General features: G+C 42.9%; 1 protein-coding gene across 5 annotated transcripts in view; it reads left to right on the top strand.

The window, feature by feature from the left end:
• Positions 1-26,345, top strand: part of ABCA1 (ATP binding cassette subfamily A member 1) — a 183,097-nt gene that overhangs the window by 38,864 nt on the left and 117,888 nt on the right. For 2 of the 5 annotated variants that reach the window (XM_019949001.3, XM_019949000.3), the window contains exon 1: positions 6,936-7,316. The exons of 1 other annotated variant lie outside the window; for it this stretch is intronic. The gene's annotated coding sequence lies outside the window, so the exon portion shown is untranslated. Of the gene's footprint in view, positions 1-6,935; positions 7,317-26,345 lie in introns of those variants that run through there. 2 more of the 5 variants (XM_073806347.1, XM_073806348.1) reach the window with 2 other exon arrangements.

The raw sequence follows: 26,345 nt of genomic DNA, 5'->3' as shown, positions 1-26,345 counted from the left end.
AGGTTTTACTGTTTCCATGTGGTGATTTATGGTTTGCCTTTCTGCAGTTGTGAACTATCCCCTCTCACTACTAATCTACAAACTCTCTTCTTAATGCCATTTTTCTTAGGTAAAAAGTACCATATGCTTATCCTAGAAATTTTGTAAAATACAGACATGTATGAAAAAATTAATCCTAATCCCACCATCCACAGAAAATAGCTGTTAACTTTTAGGTGGCATTCTTTCCATTCTTTTCTATACACATATAGCCAATGAAAAAGACTACAAATACACTGCTAACTATTTTTACGGAATATAAATCATATATACACATAGCTATAGCTTTGCTTTTTTCAGTTAACATTTATCATGAGTTGTTTCCCATATCACTACCTTTGACAACATTATTTTTATTTTTGATGACTACACATAGAATTCAATCATATGAGTCTACCAGAATTTATTTTAGAATCTTAGATGATTAATAACCATTAACCATTAGATGATTTACTATTTTAAAAATGTTCACTCCTGGAGATAACGTAGTACAAACATTTTGAATATAAGCCTTTGACCATATTTTTGGATATTTCCTTAGGGTAGATTCCTCCAAGTAAAATTAGTGGGTCAATAGCTCTTAACACATGTTGCTACGTTGCCTGTCAGAATGTTGGGGCCATTCACACGCCACTAACGCCCTCAGTTTTTGTTTTTTTTTTGCGGTATGCGGGCCTCTCACTGTTGTGGCCTCTCCCGTTGCGGAGCACAGGCTCTGGACGCGCAGGCCCAGCGGCCATGGCTCACGGGCCCAGCCGCTCCGCGGCACGCGGGATCCTCCCGGACCGGGGCACGAACCCGTGTCCCCTGCATCGGCAGGCGGACTCTCAACCACTGCGCCACCAGGGAAGCCCCACCCTCAGTTTTTATGATCTTCACTTTTACATCACTCTCCGTTTTCCTTAACCTCTCAGTTTATTTCCTTATATGTCAGGACTGGGCCCTCCATTGAGCTGTCTTTTCTCATTCTAGTAGTGTGTTGAGGGCCTCCCATCCCCAGCAGTAAGCAGCCAGATGTGGGGACTTCCTGCTGAGCTTTGTTGGGTAACGGAGCCAATCCAGAGGAACCAGCTTTAGGGTCAGCTAAACTGACCTGTGGGAAGCCCCAGGCCTCTGGGAATGGAGCCCATCCCCACTAATTTACATACCGTGGATGTTTCTTCACGGGTAGGTTTCCAGGACAAGTAACCAAGCTAAGAAATTGCTCAGATTTCACTGGACAGCATTAGTCACTGGAAGCATGGCAATGAAGAAGGGAAATGAAGGCCTGCTTCCATGGCCTGGTCACAGCACAACAGCTAGACAGTGTTGTCTTTGAGGGGGCACAAACATTCGTTCTAGAAGCTATGAAGGGCACTGGTACAGGGACGAGTCAAACCAACACCAGAACACCAAGGGGACAACAACAAAGGGAAGACCATGCACTACAGAAGGAATCATCTCCAAAATGCTGAAGAGGAAAAAGAGAGGCTTGCCTCTCTAGCGGCCCCAAAGAAAAGGGAAATCTGGAACATTTCCTAGGCTTTCTTTGTTTTTTAATGACTTATCCTCTTATTAATATGTCAGAAAGAAGGAAAGCTCCTGGCTAAGAAATAACAGTCCCTCATCCCAGAAATCACAGCCAGGAATATGGATTCTTAACAAGTGTCAAAAAAGCACTCTGAGTAAGGAGAGAAAAATGCAGATACATCACTTCTGTTATAATAAATGCTTGATTTCTTTTAATCCCGAGTCCAATTATTTTCTTTTCAAACGTAAGGGTACTGTCTGCCCTATTAATTAAGGGTATTTGCCTATTAATTTGAGTACTTAAAAAATATCTGCCTATAATATTTCTCTCTCTCTCTCTCTCATCTACCCTCTACCCCATTTCTTTTTATCTAATGAACTCTAATCCTCTCTCTTCTCTGTCCCTCCTGCTTCTTGAATAATAGCACAGCAGAGTTAGTCATTTAATCCCATCCCTCTCCTTCAATAATCTTACACAGGAGGACAGGGGTGGAGATGAGAAGGATTTCCAAGTAGGGAAACTACATGAGCAGAGACGCAGAAAGTTTGTGGAAGGGGGAGTGGGTAGATAGGGATGGGGGGATGGAGGAGGCTTCAAAGGCCTTTTGTGTCATGTTTGCAAAGATCTTTGTAGGTTTTCTTAACGGACTTTGAGGGATTGTTTCTTTGGAAGCAATGGAGAACCATAGGAAGTTTTGAAGGGGAGAAAGATATGATTAGATGCTTTTTGTTTTTGTGTTGGCTTGCTTAGCTTTTTTCCCTTCAAGCAAAAATCACTCCATTGTGGTAGGAAAGATAAATAGGAAGAGGAAGAAACTAAAGACAGGAATAGCAATTTGGAGGTTTCCCAGTCCTTTGGCTTGGATTTAGACAAGTGGGGATGGAGAGTAAGGGACAGATTTAAGAGATATTTAGGAGAGTCAATTGGCCTGACTTGGGTGCTTTTTAGGATGAGAAGAGAAAGATGAGGTCAGAGAGATGAAAAGTCAAACAAGTATGACTCTGATTTCCCACAATGTGTGGATGAGGATGTCATTAAATGAAATTAAATCATAAGATGCATATGGAGGGCAGAGATTTAAAGGGAAGATAAAAAAAATAAGTATGGGGTTCAGTTGCAGAATGTCCTATTCAGTGTTGTGGTGGTAAATGTTAAAATTGGCTTTCCAAAAGAAGAGAAAGAAAGAGAGAGAGAAAGAAGAGAGAAGAAAGAGAAAGAGAGAAAGAAAAGAAAGGAAGAAAGAAAGAAAGGAAGGAAGGAAGAAAGGAAGAAAGAAAGAAAGAAAGAATAAAATAAAAGGAAGAAAAGAAAGCCCTGACTGTATCAGATTTCAATGGTGTTAATATTCCAAACCATGGGCTGATTTTAAGCTCACCCTGTGGAAGTCACTTAGTGCAGAATCGGGAAGAGATATACATACACAGTCAGCAGTTCTGAGCTGCAGCGAGCACACCACTGGTCCCACTGGATGCCCCACCATGTATGGGGGGCGTACCATCCCGGAGCCCAGCAAGGAGATGACAACTGGCAACACAGGGTTTACGTGAAGCCAAGGGGAGTGGATCATGTAAAAGTAAAAAGAGAAAACCAGTATTAGGAGACATTATACAAGGACAGAGGAGTCAGGAAAAGAGTCGTTAAGGAGGCAGGAGGGTCAGAAGAGAACCAGATTCAGGAAATAAAAGAGATGAACTTGTTTCAGGAAGGAAGGTGTGGTGGGTAGTGTCAAATATCAGAGATCAGGTAGCCCAGGGACTTAAAGGAGGTCATCAGCGTTACCCATTCAGCAGTCTTTCTGCACTTGAGGTATTTTTCTGTTTTTCTACATGAAAATATTTTATAATGATAAGAAAGAAAGCACATATACCCCTCTCTCTCTCTTTTTAAGGAGGTCATTAATGAATCTGGAGAGTGGTGGGGGCCAGAGTTTGCCTGAAATGGGCTGGAGAACAAATAAAAGGGAGGGATAACAGATGAAATCTTTTCAGCAGTTTGGCTGTTAAAGGCAGGAGAGCTTGAAGGGAGGCAGGTTGGATGGCTGGCTTTTAAAAAGAATTATAGCTCATTGATCAACTAGTAATTCAGGGGAATATGTCTGTCTATAATCCAGACTAACTTGCTGATCCCAATGAGAAGCAGAACAAACATCCTACTCAAGTCCAGAAGCAGTAATATTTTTGAATGTTGCTACATGTCAATAGGAGTCACATTAATAAAGAAGGGGATTGCATTGGTCCAATTATATTGAATTTGTAGGTACTGAAAGCCTATGCAATACATGGTTTACTCCACAAATAATGGTGATTCCTTGTATGTTTTGTTTGTTTGTTTGAATATCTATAGCTTGAGAATTTGTTTCTAACCATGAATTGGAATTAAACTGACTCAAATATGAACTGTAGGTCCTTTTATTCCACTTTACATGAAAGAAGGATTACCTATTTTTTTTCTTTAATTTCGAGGTACCTGTCATTCTCCAGAAATTCTCAAAAAGTCCAGCTATTAGGTCTTAATTGTAACAAATTCCGCTTGAGAAGTTATTTTTAGAATATTTTGTTTTATTCTTCACTGACTTCCTGTAATACTCTATTTTTTTTCAGAGTTTCCAGGAATCAAACAGTATGCTATACACATGTGTGGTGAAAATCATTTATATTTAAATAATGTGTGCATGTACATTTATGTAGACAAGTTAACAGATATTATATATCAAAGCAATTTCCAAGCAAAACCTTTTAGGTAATCCCTAATTTAAAAGTCTCAACAGAATGAAAATCTGTAGCTTCATGACCTCTAGCAGGGTCTCCAAGGCCACAGCTGCCTGAATTCTGTAGTTAAAAGATTCCAGGGTCATCTCAGAATAGAACTTCAAGACACCCAGGCTACATTGACAGAATCAGCTTCTCCAGAGCCACAGCAACAAAGAAGGCCATTCCACTTGTTTGGAAAGGGTCAGCTAGGGTGGGGACCTAGAGTGTTGGTGTTGGTGTTGGTGTTAGCAGGAATTGAAGGACTTGGAGGAAAGCTCGCTGAAGCATACTCTGGAACAAATCGACCTGTGACATTCAAGGGAGAGAATTCATGCTTTTACACTTTCTCAAGGGACACATTCTCTTAACCTCTAACTTTTGGAATTCAGTATTTTTGTCATGTGAGCCTGTCGTACTTGCAAAGTTGTGGGCTTGGTGTCAGCAGACTTAGGTCCTTGTGTCCCTTGGTCAAATCACTTAGACTTTTTGGGGATTTGGGCTCTTTTACTGGTAGAAATCAACACGACTAATAAGCATATTTCAAACATTATGGTGTGTTCATGTATTCATTGCAGAGGTGAGCAGATTCTTGATACCATAGGTTGTTCTTAGTTAAAAATGATCACATTTGGCGTTGGGGCCATAGACCTGTGTATTCAGAATCAATGGCTGTCCTCTCTGGGGCTTTCATCTCCTTCTTGGCCTCATCTCCTTTCTCCAACAGTCTATCTTTGTCTCATTTGTACAGAACTTACTGTCACCCATTCCCCAAGAGAACAATCTGAGGGATTACTTTAGTAGGGGGTGCTCTTGAGAACTATAGCCTTCAGTTCCAGAAAGAATGCTTTTGGTGGTGGGATTTCAAGCACTGTGATAGGTGGATGGTGGGGTGGGTGGGCAGGGAGTGGAGAGTCAGATAGACATAAGCACTTCCATAAGTCACACTTGGAATGGTAACACCTCCTCCAGGAGCTTTCTTTTATATCCAGACGGTCAGAACGATTACTTTGAGCTCTTGGCTAGACCTGGAGTTTTAAAATTTTGGCATGGGACAATCTTTATAGGCCATTTTCTGGTACCAGAAAATGACATCAATAGTCAGCTACCAACACCCTCTTTGTTTACAGTGCCATTCTTCCCAGGAGCTCAAGTGAACAAAATGCGCTTTCAGAAAACCCCTGTGAGGCAGGGAGAGCATATATATTCTGTTTTATGGACAAAGAAATGGAGGCAGAAAGTTGTGGATCATGTGGTTCAGTCAAATTTGACCCCAGAACCCATTCTCTTGACCAGGGTTGTCCTTTGACCCAGGCAAGAGGGACTCCTCTCGTGGGCCCTGGGCTGCAGAAGGCTTGGCTGTGGCCCGCCTCAAGCCTCATCCCTTCCTAAGCGTGAAGAGTCCACAGGACCTAGGGGCCAGGCCACCACAGTTATGAGTTGCCGGGACCCCAGAATTCCTTGCAGTAAGGCCCCTAAGTGCACTTCCAGGGCTTGCATGGGCCCCCTCCCTGGATCTGTCCTGAGTGTTGACAGAACCACTGACATGTGGACCTGGGTTCAAATCATAGCCTGGACTGTAGCATGGAGGGGCTTGTGCAGCTAGGGGCCCACGTGCACACCTGGAGGTTCTTCTGGAATATGATGGAGCTGGGGGTGGGAAGAGAAATTGGCTGGGGGCCAGCTCTCCCACTCCACTACTTTCTTGACAAAACTTAAGTCAAAGGGTGAGGAGTCTGAATGTGAATCCTCCCTTCCAGTTTGCTCCAAAGGTATCTTTGTCAGGTAGGAGAAACTTGTTTTACAGTTGGTTGGCTTGATTTATGAGTTAAATATTTGGACTTGAAGTATGTGGGCCTCCATTTGTACTCTTGCTTCTGTTCCTCAAATGTTATGGGCCGTCTTGCTCCTGATTGTCAAAGCCAAAGCCAGAGGAAGAAGGTGGAGAACTGGAATGGTTATGTAATTTTACAAGACTGCGATTCTCTAGCTGCACTTTGCGAATCTGTAGAAACCTAAATACAAGCCATGTGTATCTATCACTGGGACGCTGACCAATATGATGAAAATAAAAAGGGGGCTGGTCCACATTGCTCGGTTTTTTGTGGCCTTTCTCTTCCACCCAGTTTGCTAAGAGAAGGAGCAAGACGCTTTTCAGGGGTCCTCCCGGGGATCTGGGAGGCCCAGGCTGGGAACCCCAAAGGCAGTAAGTCGCCTCTTGAATTCCAAAGTCAGGGTTTGTCGTGGAAAACAACACCAGCCAAGTCCAGAGGATTATCCACCCTCTCCCACACCCTGGGCACTTGAAAGGAAAAAAAGACTAAAGGGTTGGCATCCCGAGGGGTTGCAGCCTCGCGGTCTCTTCCCCTTCCTCCTCCTCCCTCCGCCCCCCTAAGTCCCTCTGACTGAGTAAATGAACAAAGGAAACAAAAATTGCTGAAAGCAAGAGTTTAGAGGAAGCGATGTCCACTCGTGCTGTTCGCTGCCCTGAACCTGGATAAGAGTCTCTGTTAGGCGCAGCCCCAAGCCCTGCGTTTGCCGCTGGTGCTGTGCTGGCCGTCCCGGCAGGGGCGAGGGGCGCGGACCCCCACCAGCACCCTCCGCCCGCAACCCCGCGCGCTGCAGGACGTCGCCCGTTTAAGGGGCGGGGCGCGGCTCCACGTGCTTTCTGCTGAGTGACTGAACTACATAAACAGAGGCCGGGAAAGGGGGCGGGGAAGGAGGGAGAGAACAGGCTTTGACCGATAGTAACCCCTGCGCTCAGCGCAGCGGAATCTATAAAAGGAACTAGTCGCGGCAAAACCCCGGTAATTCTGAGGAAGAGTGAGTGCGGCCGGGGCCGGAGGAGCGGCGCCGACACCTCTCTCCGCGGGCGCAGGTGGGCAGAACAGGGGGCGCCGCGTGACCAGCGCCGCCACAGCCCATTTCTCGCGGCGCTTTGCTCCCTTTCCCCCACTTCTTTCCCAGAAGGGTTTTTCAAGGGGTGGGGGAAAGAGCCGGAAACAAAAAGTGGAAAACAGGTAAGAGGCTCTCCAGAAACTTGGGCTGGGGTTATTGTTTTGTTTCAGGGCCGAGGAGACTTTGAGAAGCGCTGTGTTTCGGGGACTTTAGTCCGAACCCCCCCACGTCCCCACCTCCTGCAGCGCAAATGGGGGGGCGTAAAGGGGGGGGACGTCCTAGGACGAGCTCTGGCGACCTAAAGACGCGGCGCCGCTGTGCTCAGGGTTCGCCCGGCGGTGGAGCCCGGGGAGCATCTTTGGGCGCGGAGACCCGAGCGCAGTACCTGGGGCGCAGTGGAATCGGGGGCTCCTGGTGGTGCTGGGGGCGCTGCAGCCGGAGTGGGGAGAGTGGCAGGTCTGGCACTGAGCTCTTCTCTTTGTTTGGAAGCGCCTGAGCCGGCTGGAATCCTCTCTGGCTGCGGGTCGGCCGGCGCCCACCCGGACAAATGCTAGTCCTCAGTCTCCACTCCGTTCTTGCTAGTTGGACTCTGGTCTGAGGATCGGTCCCCTGCGCCCCCGGACTGGAGCGGCGCGTTCTTTTTCTCCAAGAACGCGACTAGGAGGTGCACCAAACCGGGTCCATAGCGCTAGTGCTCATTTGAGGCCTCGGGGGCTTTGTTTGGGTCCTTTCTAAGCTCTCCGTACGCTCCCCGGAGCTGGTTTCCTGACGCAGCTGGGGCGACGAGAGTTCTGTTTCTTTAAAAAACGTTAGACTTAGAAGGAGGGCCTGAGGAAACCTGGAGCTGAGGTGCCCATTCCCCTGTCCCCCATCTTCCTGCCCTTTGCTGCTTGTCTCTTGGGGCAGCCTCAGGCCGGGCACGGATGGGGAAGCTGGGGCGAGATGGTGTAGCAGAATGACCGAGAGTAACCCCGGCGGGCGGTGCAGAGCTCGCAGCTCCGCTGGCGGGCTGCGCTCCGCTGTGGGGGGAGGGATGGCTGGGCGCCGGCTACGGGTGGCCACGGGGGAACTGATCCACAGCGCCTCCTGGCCGGGTGGCCTGGGAATCGGCTCCTTGGCCGGAGTGAGACCGGGCTGTACGAGGCGTTGTCGCTCGAGGGTTCCTGACCGAGATGCAGTGAAGACGGGTGTTTGCATACTGGGAGGAAACCTGGGGAACAGGCGAAAGAAAGCGGGTCTGGTTCTGTTTTGTTACAATGGTTCCCAACTCCCAGAGCGTTGCTAAATGGAAGGTTCTTGGGGCGTGGGCCAGTGCCAGGGTTGTGTGTAGGTGCCTCTTTTTCAACACTTATCAAAAAGAAGGGAATAAACAAGATGAAAGAAAATAAGGAGACAGAAAGAAAAAGGGAGAGAGAAAGAAATGCAGCACTACAAAAGCGATACCATCAGCTTTTAAAACCAACACTTTTCAGTGACACAACAAACTGAGCGAGTAGTATATACATTAATATAATAGAGGACAAATGTGATATTTAAAAAAATTCTTTGGTGATGAAAATCAGCAAGTCACTTTCTAAGGCCCGGTCCCCACCTCCCCACAAAGAACACCTCACAAAATTTTGCAAGTTCAAAAGCAGAGTTTTACTGGTTCTTTTAACAATAGTTTGGGACCCAAACCCAAGTTTTGATCTGCTTTTCAGACAAAATTTAAATCCCAACTAAAAAAGTACTTAGTTTCTCATTTCCCCTTTTATTAATATTTCAGCCCACCTTCCTCATACCTACCACAAATTAACGGAGGCTTTCTTTTGTTCATATCGTTCTCTTGAGGCATTTCTCCCAAATGCAAGAAAGTGTGAAAGCATGGAGAAGTTTCCGGAGTAGAACCTCTTCTGATGGTGTAATAATTTTCAAGTACAAAGTTTTCATTGTCAGCTTGTTCCCCAAGTGCTCCTTTTATAGGAGCTTTAATGCTTTATGCATTAATTTATGATAGAGTTTTGGGAAAACACTGGATACACAGAACACATTAGTATTTACTCGAGAAAAAGCAGTAGAATCAGAGTGACCAGGCTTCGATGACCACAGTTTATTTAAGGGGTAAGAATTTCTACTGTACTCAGAGTAATTCATTAGCCGCCTTGCAGGGACCAGCCTAGTGTTCAGAATGACATATCTGATTGTGAAGGGATATGTGTCTGTGATATGTGTCTCCCCTCCAGATGAGCATTTGAAATCTCAACCCTCAGTTTACATCTAAATAGAGGCCTGTAAGGGACCCTGGACACCTTTTGACTTAGGGCATATTTACAGTTCATGTGAGACAGTGTAAGACAGTAGCTTAGGATTGGAAAAGGGTGATTAAGGATTGGTTGTTTTCAACCTCTGCTCTAGGAAACCTTAATGCTTACGTTATTAAAAATGAATGAAACCGAATGAAACTCAGCAACACAGCTTTTTATTATCTTCTGTAGTATTTACCTTATATGGAGAGAAGTTGGAATATTTTTCCATCAAAAATTTTTTTAGGGGATCTTCCTTCCCATAAACCAAGTTGCTTATGCTGTATTCAGAGTGATTGTAAATATCTTTGCTATTTTAATTTTTAGCTCCTAAGATAAATGGACATTATCTTAGACTCCTTAATTATGAACTTTTTTTAGAATCTAGAAAACACCAATAGATGTGTGATTTTTACATTTCTAAAATACTCTCGAATCCAAATACATTTTTATTTACTATCTGGATGTTAAAGGAATAATGAAAGTATAATGCTCCTTACGGTCAATTACCTCAGTATCAAATTTTAAAGATCTTGCTGAAAATTTGTTTTAATTTAACTATTCTGGGAGAGGGGCTACACTGAAACTGAAACCTTCTTCATATTTGCATGTGGAAATAATCATAAGTGCCAAAGTTATTGCAATATTTATTTAATAGACACTGTTAAATAGCACCAGGTGCCAAGTACTGATACAAATGTTTTTCAAATACTATTTTAATTTTTACAACAAATCCACTTATTATCCCTATTTTGCAGACTGAGAAACAGAGAGGGTAACTAACATGTCCCCAGCCACACAGCTTGCAAGTGGCAGAGCTAAGTTTTGAACCCAGCCAGTGAGCCCCAGATTTCTTTGACTCCCACACTAAGCAGTGAGGTGGTACAATTTCAGTTGCCATGGGCAGAGCACTTTGTGAGGATGCTCGCTGAGTTCCGGTATATTCATGTGCTCTAGTCTTTATCAGAATCTGCAGCCTGTGTTGTATTTCCCTTGTTGCTATGAGTGGGCCAGCCAAGTTCTTTTCAGCTTGTTGGGACCTTGGTTGTGTAGGGATTGCAACACCACGGAAAGGATAGACAATAAAATTTGCTCAACTCTAATTCTTTTCTTGGTTTAAAATGAAAAATTTACTCTCATTTTAGTCAAGTATTTGTGAGTAGGTCTACGATGATCTCGAAATCTTTTCCTGTGTGATGCATAGAAAATGGATAGACAGAGGATTTGGCTATAAAAGGATAAGGAACAAAAGAAAAAGGGAAGGGATTTCCCTGCGGCCCACTGGCTTAAACTCCGAGCTCCCAATGCAGGCGGCCCGGGTTTGATCCCCTGTCAGGGAACTAGATTCCATATGCCACAATTAAAGATCCCACATGCTGCAACTAAGACCTGGCACAGCCAAATAAATAAATAAATAAAAGGAGAGAAAAAGGGAAGAGAACTATTAGTTAGCTGTCAGTCTTAATTTTGGTGAATTTTTAAAATTGTTTATTGTACAATATGACTTCTGCTTGTTTTACCCCTAATTATGTCTTGGACCTTCTGAAATAAACCGTTTTTCTGTTACTGCCATTACAGTCTAGGAATCGAATTTAGCCTTTTCTTAAGGCATCTTTCTCTGAAAGTACATACAGTTTCAAAGTCAGCTTAATAAAAGTGAAATAGGATAGGAAACTCTTTTTCTTATTAAATTGGTGTAGCACCTTAGAAATAAGCTCTTAGGAAAGATTTCTTCTTGATAAAAAGTTACATTATTGTTGATTTACCTTATGCTGGGTGTTGTTTCAAGCGTTTCACACGTAATAATTTAGTTCATTCTCATGAGAACCACATGAGGTGGGTTCTGTTATTATCTTCATTTTACAGATGGGGAAACTGAAGTATAGACAGGGTAAGTAGCCTGATCATGGAGTTTGTAAGTTAGTAGTGGAGCTGAGGCTGCATCCCAGGCAGTCTGGTTTCCATGAATTTACTAATAGCAGGGTAAGGACTTCATTAAAATATCGAAGTTTTGACAAATGAAATACTAGCAAAAGGCAAAAAATGAGTCTCACTTTTCGTTTGGATATTTCCGACCGCAAATAGTTCCCTGGGTAGGTAACCAGCATAGGTGTTGTTAAAGACGCACATTTTGGAAATATCTGAAGCCAGAGGAAGGAAATCTCACATGTAAAATTGCTTTCAGGTAGAGCCTTTGGTTGTTCTGCATTCTGTTGAGACGATAGGCTGTATTAAAGCAAAGATCATTTACTCTGAGGAGCATCAGACTTGGTTCCTAAAACAAAGGAAAATTTGAAATCCTGTCTTTTTCCATTTTGAAAATCTACTCTAAGACCTGATTTAAATGCCATCCTTCTCATAAGCTCTCCTGAATTCACACCTTCTTGCCAACACAGTTAAAATTAATTATCCCCTTCTTTTTTGCTCCCGTAGGATTGGATCACAGCACTATTCATGTCATGGGTTTAATTGTGTTTTTGTTTTCGTTGTTGTTGTTATAGTTCACATTTGTTTGTCTTCTTCTTGAGTGTATGCTTCTCCAGGAGGGCTTTGATTCATTCTCCTAGTCCTTAATTCACCCTCCTTGATATGGAAGGGGATTCAATAAATGCTGACTTAAACAAGTCAGAGAGAATGGGGAACTAATGTTGGTTTTCTGTATTCTAAAGATGAATTAAAATGTTGGGATAATCACAGAAAAGCTAGGAGTTCATTCTTTCCTTAGTGGAGTAAAGTGGAATGAGCCTGATGAAACATGGGACAGCAAAACTGTGGATTATTTTGCTTCAAGAGTAAGTAATAAAACAGTTTCTTGTGAGTTTTTGAAAAAGCATGAACGGAAATTGGAAGTAAATATAATTTGTGATGAAAAATGTGTCATTAATCAACTATCTAAATGGACAGCATGTTCGAAACTACAGAAAACAGTATTGCAAATGCCTAAGGTCTCTCAAAAGGTGAGCCCTATTGATAAAGAAATGAAGAAAGGACGACCAAATGGTATGAAGGTTCTATGCTCCTTCAACCATCCTACCAACAGCTGGTTAATAAATATTCCTTTTGAAGAGTTAAAACGTGGACAACTTGAAAAGGCTGAAATACTTTATGTTTCAAAATGTGGGACATTTTATGTGAAGTTATCTAAAACTAAAAAGATTTTATCAGATTTAACAGTATTAATTACTAAAGAAGTAAAAAAACCCTCTTTTTTATCAATGGAAAATATTGAAAAAGGCTTAGAATGCTTGGTAAAATCTAAAAAAACTCTGAAGTGGTATTGATCCAAAGTAGAAAAAAGTGTGTTGATGAGAAAGTGCTTGTTGTTTTAGTAGATCATAGTAGGTATGAAATAGTGCCTTTATGTAATACCAAGGTGCTTACTAAGGAAATCAGAAATATTCCAAGACAAGCTGTGCCTTGTAAATGGATTTGGTTTGAAAATTTTAGGAACATGCCATTTGAGTCCATTGTGTGTTTAGTTGCTCATTTGGAAATAAAGATTCTTTTTCTGAAAAAACAAAAAACATTTTATAAAACGTTTTAAATTCATGTAGTCTAGAAATAGAATTATATGAGGAAAAATTCTAGTTAAGTTTAGGTTTATGGCAGACTGAGAAATATTAGTATGTACCTAGGCCAGTTTACTTGTAGAACAAACAATTCTGACTCCATTCAGCTTCATTTTTCTTCTTGAGGCAGCTGTGATTTGAGAAAGTGCTGTAGTCTGTGACATTTCACATTAAACTACTTCTATTTGCACATTAATTTATTTTTTAAAAATAAGAATGAGATAATTCACTAAGTAGTTTAGAATTTAATTACTTAAAAATAGCATTTAGTTTTAAAAAAAACCCAAAATAACCTTTTATGTATAGGATCTTTTCTTTTATTCTTTTTTTTTTTTTGTGTGTGTGTATTTGTTTAGAACTGCAACATTTTCTATGCCAAATCCAACTTCCAAGAAGCATTTGGAAGTCAGAACATTTTATTTGGCTAGTCTTGAAGTCAAGACGTTTTATGATAACTGGTGTTTAGTCCGGGACACTTCCTAGGAAGAATTTTGTATATAAAAAACTAATCAGGGGCTTCCCTGGTGGCGCAGTGGTTGAGAGTCCGCCTGCCGATGCAGGGGACACGGGTTCGTGCCCCGGTCCGGGAAGATCCCACATGCCGTGGAGCGGCTGGGCCCGTGAGCCATGGCCGCTGAGCCTGTGTGTCCGGAGCCTGTGCTCCGCAACGGGAGAGGCCACAACAGTGAAAGGCCCGCCTACCGCAAAAAAAAAAAAAAAAAAAAAAACTAACCAGTGGCTATCAATTATTGGGAGAGGATTTTTGACTACATAGAGAATATGATGAAAGCTGTGATTCTCTCCAAAGAAAAAATATACACAGGCATGTACACTCCAAATTTTACATATAATTACATACAATTTGACGTAATTATATTCCACATGTAATTTGAGAAACAGACTAAGGAGTCATGTGACCCTGGGCAAGTCATTTTACTTTTCTGAGATATAGTTTCTTGGTTGATGAGATGAAAGAGGCTGAGTACATGACTTTTAAAGAGCCATTCAAGCTTTTACGTCCTCTTAACTCTATGTCTGTAGTCAGGAAAAAGGATGATTCTTTGATTGGAGCTGCCCAGAGAAATGTCCTGAGGGACAGGCTCAGCATTAGTGTAACAGATCGTGTGGGTTTTGAGAGGTGGAGTGGAAATACCCAGGGGAATGCATAAAGGGCGTTTTTGTTTGTTTTGTTCTGTTTCTGGTTTTTTTTTTATGAGTGTTTTGATGAGAGTGATGATGGAAGAAAAGAAGATGGTGGGAGGAGAGGAAGGTAGAAGCCTGAGGGTGTTGGAATTGCCTATTTACTCTGCATTAGGTGGATGAAGACTTGAATCATGGAACCAAAAGGGGAGTTTCATCCAAAATGCAAGGGAAGGAGGGGTTGGTTGATCTCAATAAATTTCAGTGGAACAAACATGATGTAGTGAGACATTTGTCTCATTTCTGACTCAGCATCTGGAGAATCTCTCTGAAACAAAATGTTCATTTGGACTCTCCATTCTGGACATCTCCATTTTGAGTATAGGTTTTGCTTCTTATATTGCAGTCTTGTTAAGCCAATACATGATAGGAAAAAGAAAGCTGACTTTTAAGACTCATTCATCCTCCAAGAAAGGATGAGAATTGGACTAACCTTATGAAAATATTTCTAAATGTCTCAGAAGACTTTCACTGGGGGTAGATGGGCAAGACACAAAGTTTTCTAAAGCATTGCTCTGAATTAGTTGTTTCATAGATCATAGTAGATTAGGACTAGAAGGAAGAAGAAGGGGAAGAAAAAGAAGCAAGAGTTTTCAGGATTGGGGCAGGCATGAGAGGAGGGAAGGAACTGCTAAGAAGTTGTTTGGGTTTCATATCCCTATTTACACTTGCTTTGCAAAATTTCTGTGGGATGCCAGGTTGGGAATAGTTTTTGCCAAGAGTCAAGCCAAGCTTGTTTTCTTGAAGAAGCAAGTCCCCAAGGGGATGACAGCTTGAATTCAGTTGGATCTGGTATTTAGATGATCCAAGTTTGACATAAAAGGTAGCATTGATGGAAGCAGCAGCTTTCCTTGGAAAGGCAGAGAGAATGTAAAGGCCCAGACTGATGGCTTTATTTTTTAAATCTCTCTATCTATCTATCTCTATTTATTTATTTAGGCTGCGCCAGGTCTTAGTTGTGGCATGTGGGATCTTTTAGTTGCAGCATGCACACAGGATCTGCAGTCTTACCAACTGGACCACCAAGGAAGTCCCACAGACTGATGGCTTTAGATTGATCTGTATGTAGACTCTTCTCCACTCCCAGATGCAGGGTCTTGGGATGGAAGTGGCAGTTTACCTTAGCTGGGGTGAGGTGTGATTTCTGGTACTGGACGAAGGAAGGAAGAGGACGACATAATATTTTAAAAATGTGTGTGTGTGTGTATCTGTCTATGGCTAATGTACAAAAAATACCATTAAACTGAAATTCATTTCTTCAGCAAATATTTTTCAAACACCATGTAAATACTAGGTGCCGAACAAATGTCAAGAGACTTTAAGGATCTGCCACCATGATGGTCTTTAGCTTGGCATTCAAGGTTCTTCGACATAAGCCTGACCATTTTGACAGCTTTGTCCTGGACTTTAAGAGGCATCCACTGCTCTGGATTTTCTCACCAGTGATGAGCATGTAGTCTCCGTAACTATCTGTTAACTGACTCTCCCTCTATGGGTTTTCCTCTTTTCTCTGATTTCTACTTTAAGAACCCCTTCCTGCTATTTTTTGGCTTCTCATCGTTCTGGAATCTCACAGCCATGCTTCGTGGTCGGCTTTTGTTTGCACTGTACCCTCTACTCTGATTCCTCACTGACGGAAATTTTGCCCCTCGACCCTGGGTAGATGAGCTCGGTGTGGGCTAGGCCTTGCCCCGCATTACCATATTTTCTCCTCACTGGATCCTGCGGTAGGCAGCGTGTAAGCCCCTCAAATTATTTCAATGGACTCACACTTTTGTAATCATCAATACATATATTTTTTAAAGTTAACTTTATATTGGTTCTCTAAATTGAAAACTGATATCAGTTGTCTCAAATAAAAGGTAATTTTTAAAATAATTAGAATGAAAGCAAATTATTTCTTAAACAGTCTGTCTATAAAATAAACTTGCTTTCTAAAGGCACTGACTCTGAGACTTGCTCTCACTTTGTTAAAAAAGGGAAATTAAGCACGTGTTAAAGAGACATTGAAGAGAAGATCAAACAGAAACTTTCTCCTTAGTGTAATACAGTTTTTACAAAGGCTAAAGAAGTGCTGAAAAGAATGTTTTCTCATTGTGTGATTGAGTGTTTAATACTGTGCCTGTCCATCCCCTAAAATCCTCTACGTGGAATTTAAGTACTGCTTAAATTCATCTTGTGTAGCTTTCCTGCATTTGGGGAAATATTGAGGTTGCCCCATTTTTCAGATGGTGCACCTGATACAGAGACTAGTTAAGTAATTTGTTCCTGGTTCACATGCTTCGATCATGGCAGAGCCGGGGGTTCAAACTCGTGTCTGAAACCCAAGCTCCAGGCAGTTTTCTTAGACTCAGAAGATCTTCTACTCCACTCTATTTATCATAAAAGCTTGTTTTCTGTTCTGTGGCTCAGAGTGGTAGAATGTCTTACCTAAATTGACTCCCCAGCAGTCAGTAACTGGAACTTAAAATCTTAGCTTCTTGCCTCTTTAATCCAGGCTTCTTGCTACTGTACCAGAATTTAGGGTAGTATTTACAGTGTCCTTTTAGGAGAGAAAAAAGAAATTGGGTCTATAAGTCTGTCCTTTCAGCTTACAATGGGCACTGAATCTTTGAATATTGAACTGACCTCATTTATTCTGTCTGTTGGTCCAATTTGAATCTTAATAGGTTTTTCAACTGGATTTTTTTTTCTCACTCTCTTAAATAAACATTGCTCTTTTCTTGTAATTTCCTTCTGATTTCCTTTCAAATCAGAAGGAAACCTCCACAGAAGTCCTGAAGGTTGAGTCTTTCCTGGGGACCATTTCCTTTATGTAAAAGTACAAAAACCCTATGCTAATTTTGGCCATTTAGGATTAATTGTGATTAAAGGCAGTTTATCAGGTCTTTTTTCTTTATTTTTAACTTTAATGATTGTGTTAATTATAGTAAGGACCTTGAGTTCAAGGTAAAGAAAGCCTTTGGTCAAGTGGTGTTTATTCAGTTGTCAGTCCTGTTGCCGGATTTGCAAATTTAGTGGAATTAGTGCCATTTTCCAGTTTCCAACTCCGATCGCGTTTCGCATGATCACAGTGTGGCTTTCTCCTTGGCTGTCTGACGCTAGGTTCCAGTGGCCTCCATTGAGGGGAGTGGATATGCCCCTGGAGGCTGCAGAGACCAGCAAGGCACTCTGTCCTCAGGTGGAGCTCCACTGGGGACTCTGTGCTCACCTGATGTAGACACTTAGCACACCGTCGCTTGGGAAATGAGAGTGTATGCATTTTTAAATGCCAGTGTCAACCGCAGTTGAAAAAAGAGGCTAGCAAGAGTTCCACTCAATAGTTTAGTTTCAACTTTCCTTAAGCACTTTTTTATCTGGCACGTAAAATATTTGATTTGTGAAGATCTTAATGACAGTAGCACTTTCTAGAAGGAATACTCAAAATTATGATTATATTGGAATAATAGAAATCATTTTCCTCTGGGAGCATCCTCCCAGACCTCAAATAATGGAGTTCATGTTGCCATTATTTGTTTTTAAGAGGCTAACATCCTTCATTTTTTGTTTGTCAGAATCACAGGTAGGTGAGTTTAAACTTGTGATCTTATTCCTCTTTAATTCAGCGAGGCAGCCAGCAAAGTGGTGTGTTTGGGTTGTTATAGAGAAGGAGTTCATTTATGAAGCTGGAAGGGCGGGGCTTAGACCCTGTACCTCTGTGCCTGCCGTGGAGTCCTGACTACATCCTCACCTACCTGGTCAGCTGGTCCCCGCTGGGCTGCAGGGACAGAGGCATCTCGGACACATGACCTGTGCCTGCACTGTCTTAAGAGCTGGCTGGTGAAAGAGGAGGTTCTGGAGAAGGTTGCTGGGTTTGGTCACATACTCTACAAGCTAGAACTGGAAAAGAGCCTGGAGATAAGATAACTTGTTTTGGCAAGAGTAAAAGGAATAAAGTGTTGAGGTGGAAAAATTATATCCAGGTGTTGATATGCTTCATTGAGTGAGTTCTTGACTTGAGCCTCTGGGTTTAGAGTTCAAGGCACCTGAACAATGCTGACAGTCCTGTATTAGTGGCTGAGCCCCTAGGGGAGGTATTCTTGTTAGCTGGCATGTTTACTTGTTTCCTGCCATGTTTACAGGGGTTCTAGCGCCTCAGTCTGGCAAATTACAGATTCTCCTTTGCTCACATGAAGTCCATGAAAATGAATGTCCTTCCCAACAAATTAGAGTGGCTTTGGGGAAAACCAAACTAAATGTACTCCTATTTAACCTGTGTTTCTTTGAACACAGCTGGAAATTTTGTCATGGTTTTGGGCTACCTGAACCTGTATTTCAATGACATTTCTGACATGTTAGCATGGTGAACCTGCTTTAACTAATTTTTCTCATCCCTGAGGTCTGACTTCAGAGGCTTTCAAATTCCACAAGTGTTTCTGAGCACTGAGTGGTCCTGGGCTCTGGGCTCAGTGTGGCAGAGGATGGTAAGATGTTGAGACACCGTAGCTTGCTGCACATGGCTTGCAGTTTAGCAGGGACCACCTGAGAAGTTGGTACACTGGAGGACATGGTAGGGAGAGCTGAAGAGATGGAGGAATTAGAAGGCCCAGATTGCAAATAGGTAATTGACCTAGAGGCTGGAGGAAGTGGGCTGGAGAAGAAAACTGTGCTGGGTGCTCAAGATGTGGAGGACGGCGGCCTGCATGGAACAGAGGAACTGACTGCCCCCAGAGTGGGAGAATAGTGTAACTGGGTGGTGGGGTCCCCAAACAGGGGTTTATGGTACAACAATGGCAGAAGTGGCATAAGGATACCAGCGTAACCCTTTCACATCTCCCACTGAGCTGGGCACTGCAGAGAGTTCCAGTGTGTTCTGGAAAAGCCCTTGGGGGAAATCATGCCATCTGTGGACAAAGAAGGGAGAAGAGAGATTCCTTTAATAAACTGCCCGTTTTGTGTCCCGTCCTTGATGAATGCTTTACCCTGTGAAGTCAGCAGCACTCATCATTGTCAATAGCTGCCGTTTGCTGGATACTTGCTTTGTTCCAGGAACTGGCTAAATATTTTATATACATTATTTGTTCTATTTAATGGAGAGGATACAGGGACTCAGAATCCCTAGGGTCCCAGAGCAGGTGAGGAGCAGAGTCAGGATTCAAAACCTGCTTTCTCTGACTCCAAAACCTCCCTTCTGTCTACCGGGCCAGTTAATTCAAGAAAATAAGAGTTAAGGACATCTGGGGAAGTTTGCTGCACAGCGGCATTGGCCTGCAGGAAGTAGAAGGCGGTGAAGGGATTTGGGTTTGTCTGTCCCCAAGTCCTTTGAGCACTGTTATGGGAGATTGGGACTGACATATATATACTAATATGTATAAAATAGATATAACTAATAAGAACCTGCTGTATAAAAAAATAAATAAAATCAAATTCAAAAATTAAAAAAAAAAAAAACTTTTTAACCTGGGAGAAGGTTGAACATCTGAAGATGTTGACCCTTCCGAGATGTAAACCAAACAAAGTGGTTGTCTTGTTGATACAGTCACCAAGCCTTCTATCATAAACTTCTCTTGGAAAATCCTCCTCCAACAACAGGGAATATTATCCCGTCAAGTTTTTCTGTAAATAAAGGATTGCTCGTGGAGGTGGGCTTGCTTGTGTTTCTGTATCACTCAGGGTGTTTGTGACTTTGACAGTTCCTTCCCTGCAGGGCCCTCTTGCTTTGGCATTATGATTATGGTTGAGAAAATTTTCTTTTCTATGACATGTAATGTTGACAGGTATTTCATTTCTAGGAGAAAGGTTCATTTTTCCTATATGCTACACATCCCCAACCAGGGAAAAAGCAAATAGTTGTATTGATTGCTGAAGTCTTCCTTTGAAGGTTGCTCTGTATTTGTTTAGTGGAAATCAGCAGGGGAAGAAGGGTTATCTCTAACATTTTGTCAGAATTCCTCCATAATTCTACAACAATGAAACAAGAACTTGGGGACAGGACAGATTTGCTTTCAGAAACCCTGGATCTTGTCAGTTTTAGAAGTCCTGAGATGGTTTAGCTGGTAACAACTGGACTGTTGAGAGTGATAAATAGGATCTTTGGTTGTCCAAATATCAGTGACATGATAGAAATAGATTTACCCTTTTTGAATCTCCTTTAAAATAGAATTGTTGACAGCATGAGGAATTATGCTTCTCAAAGGCTCGTTACAGATTTGTACAGTATTCATGTATCTCTTCTAGCTGTACGTTTTTATGTATTCATGTCATAACTCTCATTTTGAAAATTAGCTATTAGCAAATACTTTTGTCCAGGAAATTGAATATCTATTTCAGGGTGAAACAAGATGTGCAGTTATCTATAAACTTATTGTTACTAATAATCAAGTAAGTATGATACATTTGGTACTTAAAAAAATATCCCCTTGAGTTACAGATTGTTAGAATTGATACAATTCATTGGATCTGGATTTTTTAAACAGGTATTGTGATAGCAGAGCCTCTTCTAGAATGACAGGAATCTTCGAGAATGATAGAATGGCTTCCTTTTATCCTTGACTTTTATCTTGGAGGATTTCTTACATCTTTCTTTCTCCTTAAATTTGAGTATTAAAATGTTATGGTTTAAGTAGGAACACAGTTTCAGGGGTCACTGAGTACCAGCCCACGGCCTTTCTGCAGGCCTTTAAGGGTCTAGTGGCAACTAAGGACAGTTTCACTGAGTTTGTGGGTCTGCAATATGGTTGGGGAATGCGAGGGGGTAGAATTTCAGGATTAGCATGAACGACCTTACAGGTAGAGAGCTCACTGGCAACTGGAGACCAGGAAAGAAACTGAGGCAGTCAAATTAACTTCAGCCTTAATAAAACTGATGGCTCAGCCTGGGAGAGATCACGGGGTGACTCCACGGGGCGACTCCCCTCCTTCCACCACGGCAGCCGTGTCCTGTCTTCAGTCATAGGTGCAATGAGCCTGTTCTAGCCTGGTTTTCTGACTGTCAGTAACTTCACTAGCCTTTTCCCTGAATGTGGCTACTGATCCAGAGACATATACTCAGAGAGGCAATTAAAGAACAGACCTTTTCCAAGCAAGCATGCTCTGGTGGGCTTACAGGTTTCATAGCTTCATTCTTCAGGACCCTCTACATCTCTCTGGAGAGGAGATGCAGCAACACCTGTGATCCTTGCATTTGCATCAGCATCTCATGAAGAGGCCATTCGTTGAGCTTTACCGCCAACATGTTTACTACAATTCATATGTGATATAGTTAAATCCTGCCATAAATCCACCTCCTGCTTTTGTTAACGGCTATTTATTGAGATAAGACATCTAGAAACAGTTTTGTCAGGAGAGATGCTGATCGCTGTTGTCACAGATTTCAACTTCTATCTCACTTCTGGTGACTGTGGGGAAATTTGTCTAACAAAGAAGAACACACACACAAATTTATCTATTTATCTATCTACTTATTTATTTGTTTAAAATTTAGAGAAATAGCTGTCATAAAACGACTGGCTTTGGAAGACGAAAATTAGTTGCTGACTGCATATTTGCGGTGTATGAACTCTTTGGGTAGAACTGATAGGAAAAATGTGTTCAGAAGAAGCAGCAGAATTGTAGGAGGAATATAGTAGTGGGAAAGTGGGAACAGTTGTTGACAAGTTATTTCTTGAGAAACCTGCGGGCCAGCTCTAACTCTAGGGGGTGAGTCTGGGCAGGCCACTTGCTTTCGGGGGCCTTGGCTTCTCTATAAGATTGGGGTGTGGTGGAAGCGGGTCTCCAAAGCCACAGTGAACTCTTTCTATCAGCTGGGGGTTGGCCTTGCACAAGGTTGTCCTCTTCTGCCTTGTGGAGCCGACTTCTCTGCTCCAGTGAGAAATGGCGGCTGTGTGGTCCCCACTGGAGACCGTCCTCTCCTGGAGCAAGCAGGCTAGAGGGTTGGCTCCCACCCTTTGACAGAACCTCAGTCTCATGTGCTCACAGCGTTCTTGCAGGAAGGAAAAAGACCAACCAACCCTTGGTTACTGCACAAACTAAGAGTTTCGGGTAGCAGTGTAAGCACGTGCAGTTTTTTTCCCTTACTACGTTTCTGTAGACAGATTTCATGCTCTAGGAGGGTAGAAGGCAGTCATGGGATGTAGTTCCTGTTTTCCATTTGACTTCACTAAGTGGGAAAAAACCCTCCCACCTTGTCTTTCTAGCATGTCTGCCTCTTCCTCTTTCCTCCTTTCTTCTTTATATTTCTCATGCTCTTTGAAACTTACATGTGAAGTTCAAAAGGGCCAAATGTTTTGGTGAGGAAGGGGGTTGGGGGAGCAGCGCAGTAGGTGCTGATTGGGGTCGTCATTTCCCCCACGGCACCAGGCTTCCTGTGAACCTATATTTTTTCTTTTGCCAGCATCACTGAGTCTGTCTGACATTTCAGGTTTTGGTTTAGGGAAAAGTTAAAAGAATTCACGATCCCAGCTGTCACTTGGTGACCCTTTTGCCAGTAGCATATGGCACACTCTCGTTTCACTGAAGAAAGGAGTTACCCAGCCCTCGTTACTTTCTGCCTGCTTACTCTGCTTTATTTTTCTTCATTACTCCTATCACCCACTGCCTTAACAACACTGTTATTTGTCTGTTTTATACGTCCTTGCTAGAATAGAAGGTCCATGAGAGCAGGAACTTTGCCACTTTTGTTCACTGCTGAATCTCCAATGTCTGGAACAGCACCTGCACATATAGGCATTCAGTAAATATTTGCTGTGGCTAATGGCAGCCTTGCAGAGTTAAGGCTGCAGTTGTTCGTGGAATGAACAGGGGGTGAAGATTTTATTCACTATTTACCTTCCTAGGGAATCACACAATAGTCAAGCTTTACACTATGCAGTACTTAGGTCTTCCAAGGCGTGATTTGACTTGTGGACTATGTTATTATTGTCATAGAATACAAGTTTTTGGGGGGAGGGAGATCAAATTATTGACATATAATTTACATACAGTTAAATTTCGCCTTTTTGCATGTACAGTTAGATGAGTTTTGATAAATGTATATAGTATATGTATAACCACTACCACAGTCATGGTGTATAATATTTCCATCACTCAATGTTCTTTGAGGTCTGTACTCTCCCCCACCCCCTGGCAACCACTGATAGGATTTCTGTCCCCATTGTTTCACCTTTCCAGAAAGTCATACACATAGACTCATACGGTATGTAGTCTATTGCGTCTGGCTCTTTTCTCTCAGCATAAGGCCTTTGAGATTCACCCATGCTGTTGCATGTATTAGTGGTGTAGTCCTTTTTTATTGCTGAGTAGTACTCCATTTTAATTTATTCACTAATTGATGGACATTTGCATTGTTTCCAGTTTTGGCTATTCTATATAAGACTTCTATGGATGTTCCCATACAGGTCTTTGTGTGAACGTATGCTCTCATTTCTTTTGGGTAAATACCTGGGGTGGGATGGCTGGGTTATAAGTCTGTGCATGACTTTACAAGAAACTACCAGAGTATTTTATGAAGGGCCTGTTCCATTTTTCTTTTCCACAAGCAATGTATGCGAGCGCCCGTTGCTCCACATACTAACACTTTTCAATTTTAAAAATTGCAGTAGTTGTAGTGGGTATGCAGTGGTATCTCATTGTGGTTTTAGTTTGCATTTCTCTGCAACTAATGATCTTTGCTTATTTGAGAAGGTCATGGTTCAGCAGGCTGTGGTATTCTCTAGGTATTAATAATTTTAGAATATCAGTGGCACTTGAAGTGAAAATTTTTTTTTTAAATTGGCCAAAGATTTGAACAGTGGCTTCCTCAAGGTCGTGCTGTACAAAAAAGTTTAGAGTATGGAACTATGTTGAATTTTGGCAAAGCGTGATCCACCTGGGTGACTGATGCAAAGACCTAGAGAGAGAGCGCCTCGGACTTGGCATGAAGGTGGGGAGAAAGCAGATTTCATGGTTCCTCTGGCCTTGGGAGGGCCTTAGCTAAACCTGTTAGTGGGAAGCCTAGCTAGATTGAGTTACACTTTCCCAGATGTCCCAGGAGTCACCTGGGAAGCTCAGCAGTCCTTGTGGCCATCACAAGTGTGTGGTGAACATAGAGCCCCCTCCCTGGGGACAATTTGCCTGAATCAGTTAATCAGGCTTGAAAAACTGGTTATCACGGGCCCAGGAATGCCACCACCCTTCCATCCTGAATCCCTATTTCTCATGCCCATCTGTAGCTAATTAATTGAGCAAATATTCCCTGAGGGCTTACTCTATGCCTGATACTGTCTTGCATGCTGGGGAAAACTGCTATGAAGAAAGAGGTCCTGTGGACTCAGAAAGTGGCAGAAACGATGCAAGCGAAAACAGAGGCTGCCCTGGGTGCACCTAGGAGGGGCTCCTAACTGAGTGTCGTCAGGACAGGATACTAAAGTTGAGGAGGAGTTGGCCAGGCTGACAGTGCTGGGAGCAGCAGCTTCAGGACCGGGAGTGCACAGGAGTCCCCGTGGTAGGAGAGAGGGCCGTCCATTTGGAGCCGTGGGTAGTTTTGCGGGACCTGGTTTAGGAGGTGGGGAGTGGTGAGAGAGGAGGCTGGAGTCATCGGGGAGACCAGCTAAACCAAGGTGAGGACTGGACTTTATCCTCAGGGTGGTGGGGTGCTGGCAGAGGTTTTAAGTGGGCGAGTGGCATACCTGGAACTTGGGTTTAGTGGAATAACTTTGGTTGCTCTGGGATAAACGGATGGAGGGGGCAAGACCGGAGGCAGGGAACCCAGGGAAGTGGCTGTTTTGGTCACGCAGGAGCCAGAAGAGGGTGCCCTATTGACTGGCTGTGATTGTGAAGTAGGACCCTTTCCAGCCAGTAACTGGAAATGTGCATAAGGACAGAAGCGAGTGTGCTACTAGCTTTGAAACATTGAGAAATCTAGTACATAGTACGGCCTTCTTTTTGGTTTTGGTTTGTTTGTTTGCTTCCTTGGAAAACTGATGTAGAAATGTCCCTTGGGCTTCAGTTACCTGAGCAGAGGAGTTCGGGCATTGCCAAACCCTCCTCTTTGGGCAAAATCGCTCCCAGCAGTGGTCACCATGTCCTGAGGTGGGAGGAGGGGATTATGCGGGAGGCCGAGGGCTGTGTCAAGGTGGGCAGGGGAAGTGGGGCAAGAAGCCTGCCTGTTGGTATCCAGCGAAGCCAGAGCAGGACCTTCTACTGCTGCTCCAGGCTACTTCTCGCTGACTTCTCTGCGTGTCTGCTGGAGGGTCTCTGAGGCCAGAATCCATGTCTGGAGACCCAGAAACTCTGCTTTAGGAAAATATTCTCCAAAAAACCTCCTCCTGGCCGATCTCTTCTCGTGAACATTCTATAGAGGCATGTCTTCTTTTCCTCTGAGATTCTCCACTCAGATTGAGGGGATCCTGTGTCCTGGTTTGGGCCTGGGGGTCTCTAACACTAGGCCATTCTGATTTCATCCTTCCTACTTTGCCAGAAACCCACATTGGACTTGCTAGAAATAATGGAGTAGAAAAGATTGTTTAGACAGGATATAACCATTTCTCTGTTAGAGGGTACTGATAGACCAGAGAAAGAAAAGTGGGGAGAAGGGAACTCATTTCTTTGGCACTTACAGCGTGCCATGTACTTTGTTGGGGACTTACTTATATTGTCTCATTGAATCCATTGAATAGCATGCAAGGTAGGTGTTGTCACCCCCATTCTATAATGAGGAAATTGATGCTCAGAGAGCATAAAGATTTGGCCAAGGGCACATAGTTGGGAAGCTGGACATAATTCCTATCTAGGCTCTCTTTCTGCTAAGTTAATTTTCCTTTTTAAATTACAAACTTGTGTTTCAACCTCCTCATTGTTACCTTGGGGATCTGAAAAGATTCTTGTAGCTTCTAAATTAACTAAGTGATTCCTGGAGAGCAGCTTTTGCATGAGAAAAATCTAGCTAATTATTTATTTCTGTGTTTCTGGAATGCAAGCCCTATCCTAGGCCACTTTCAAAATAATTTGGGATTGCAAGCACGCAGCTCACAATCGAATTCTGGCTCTCAGTGCTTGGAGGCCAGTTGCCATCTTTAAACAACAAATTGTGGATGGACACAGTGCTGATTTAATTCTTCTTTTTGGAGTGAGAATTTTTTTCGGG

This window comes from Tursiops truncatus, chromosome 6, assembly GCF_011762595.2.
Source record: "Tursiops truncatus isolate mTurTru1 chromosome 6, mTurTru1.mat.Y, whole genome shotgun sequence".
Taxonomy (NCBI): Eukaryota; Metazoa; Chordata; class Mammalia; order Artiodactyla; family Delphinidae; genus Tursiops; species Tursiops truncatus.
This window is presented reverse-complemented; position numbering and strand designations above follow the sequence as displayed.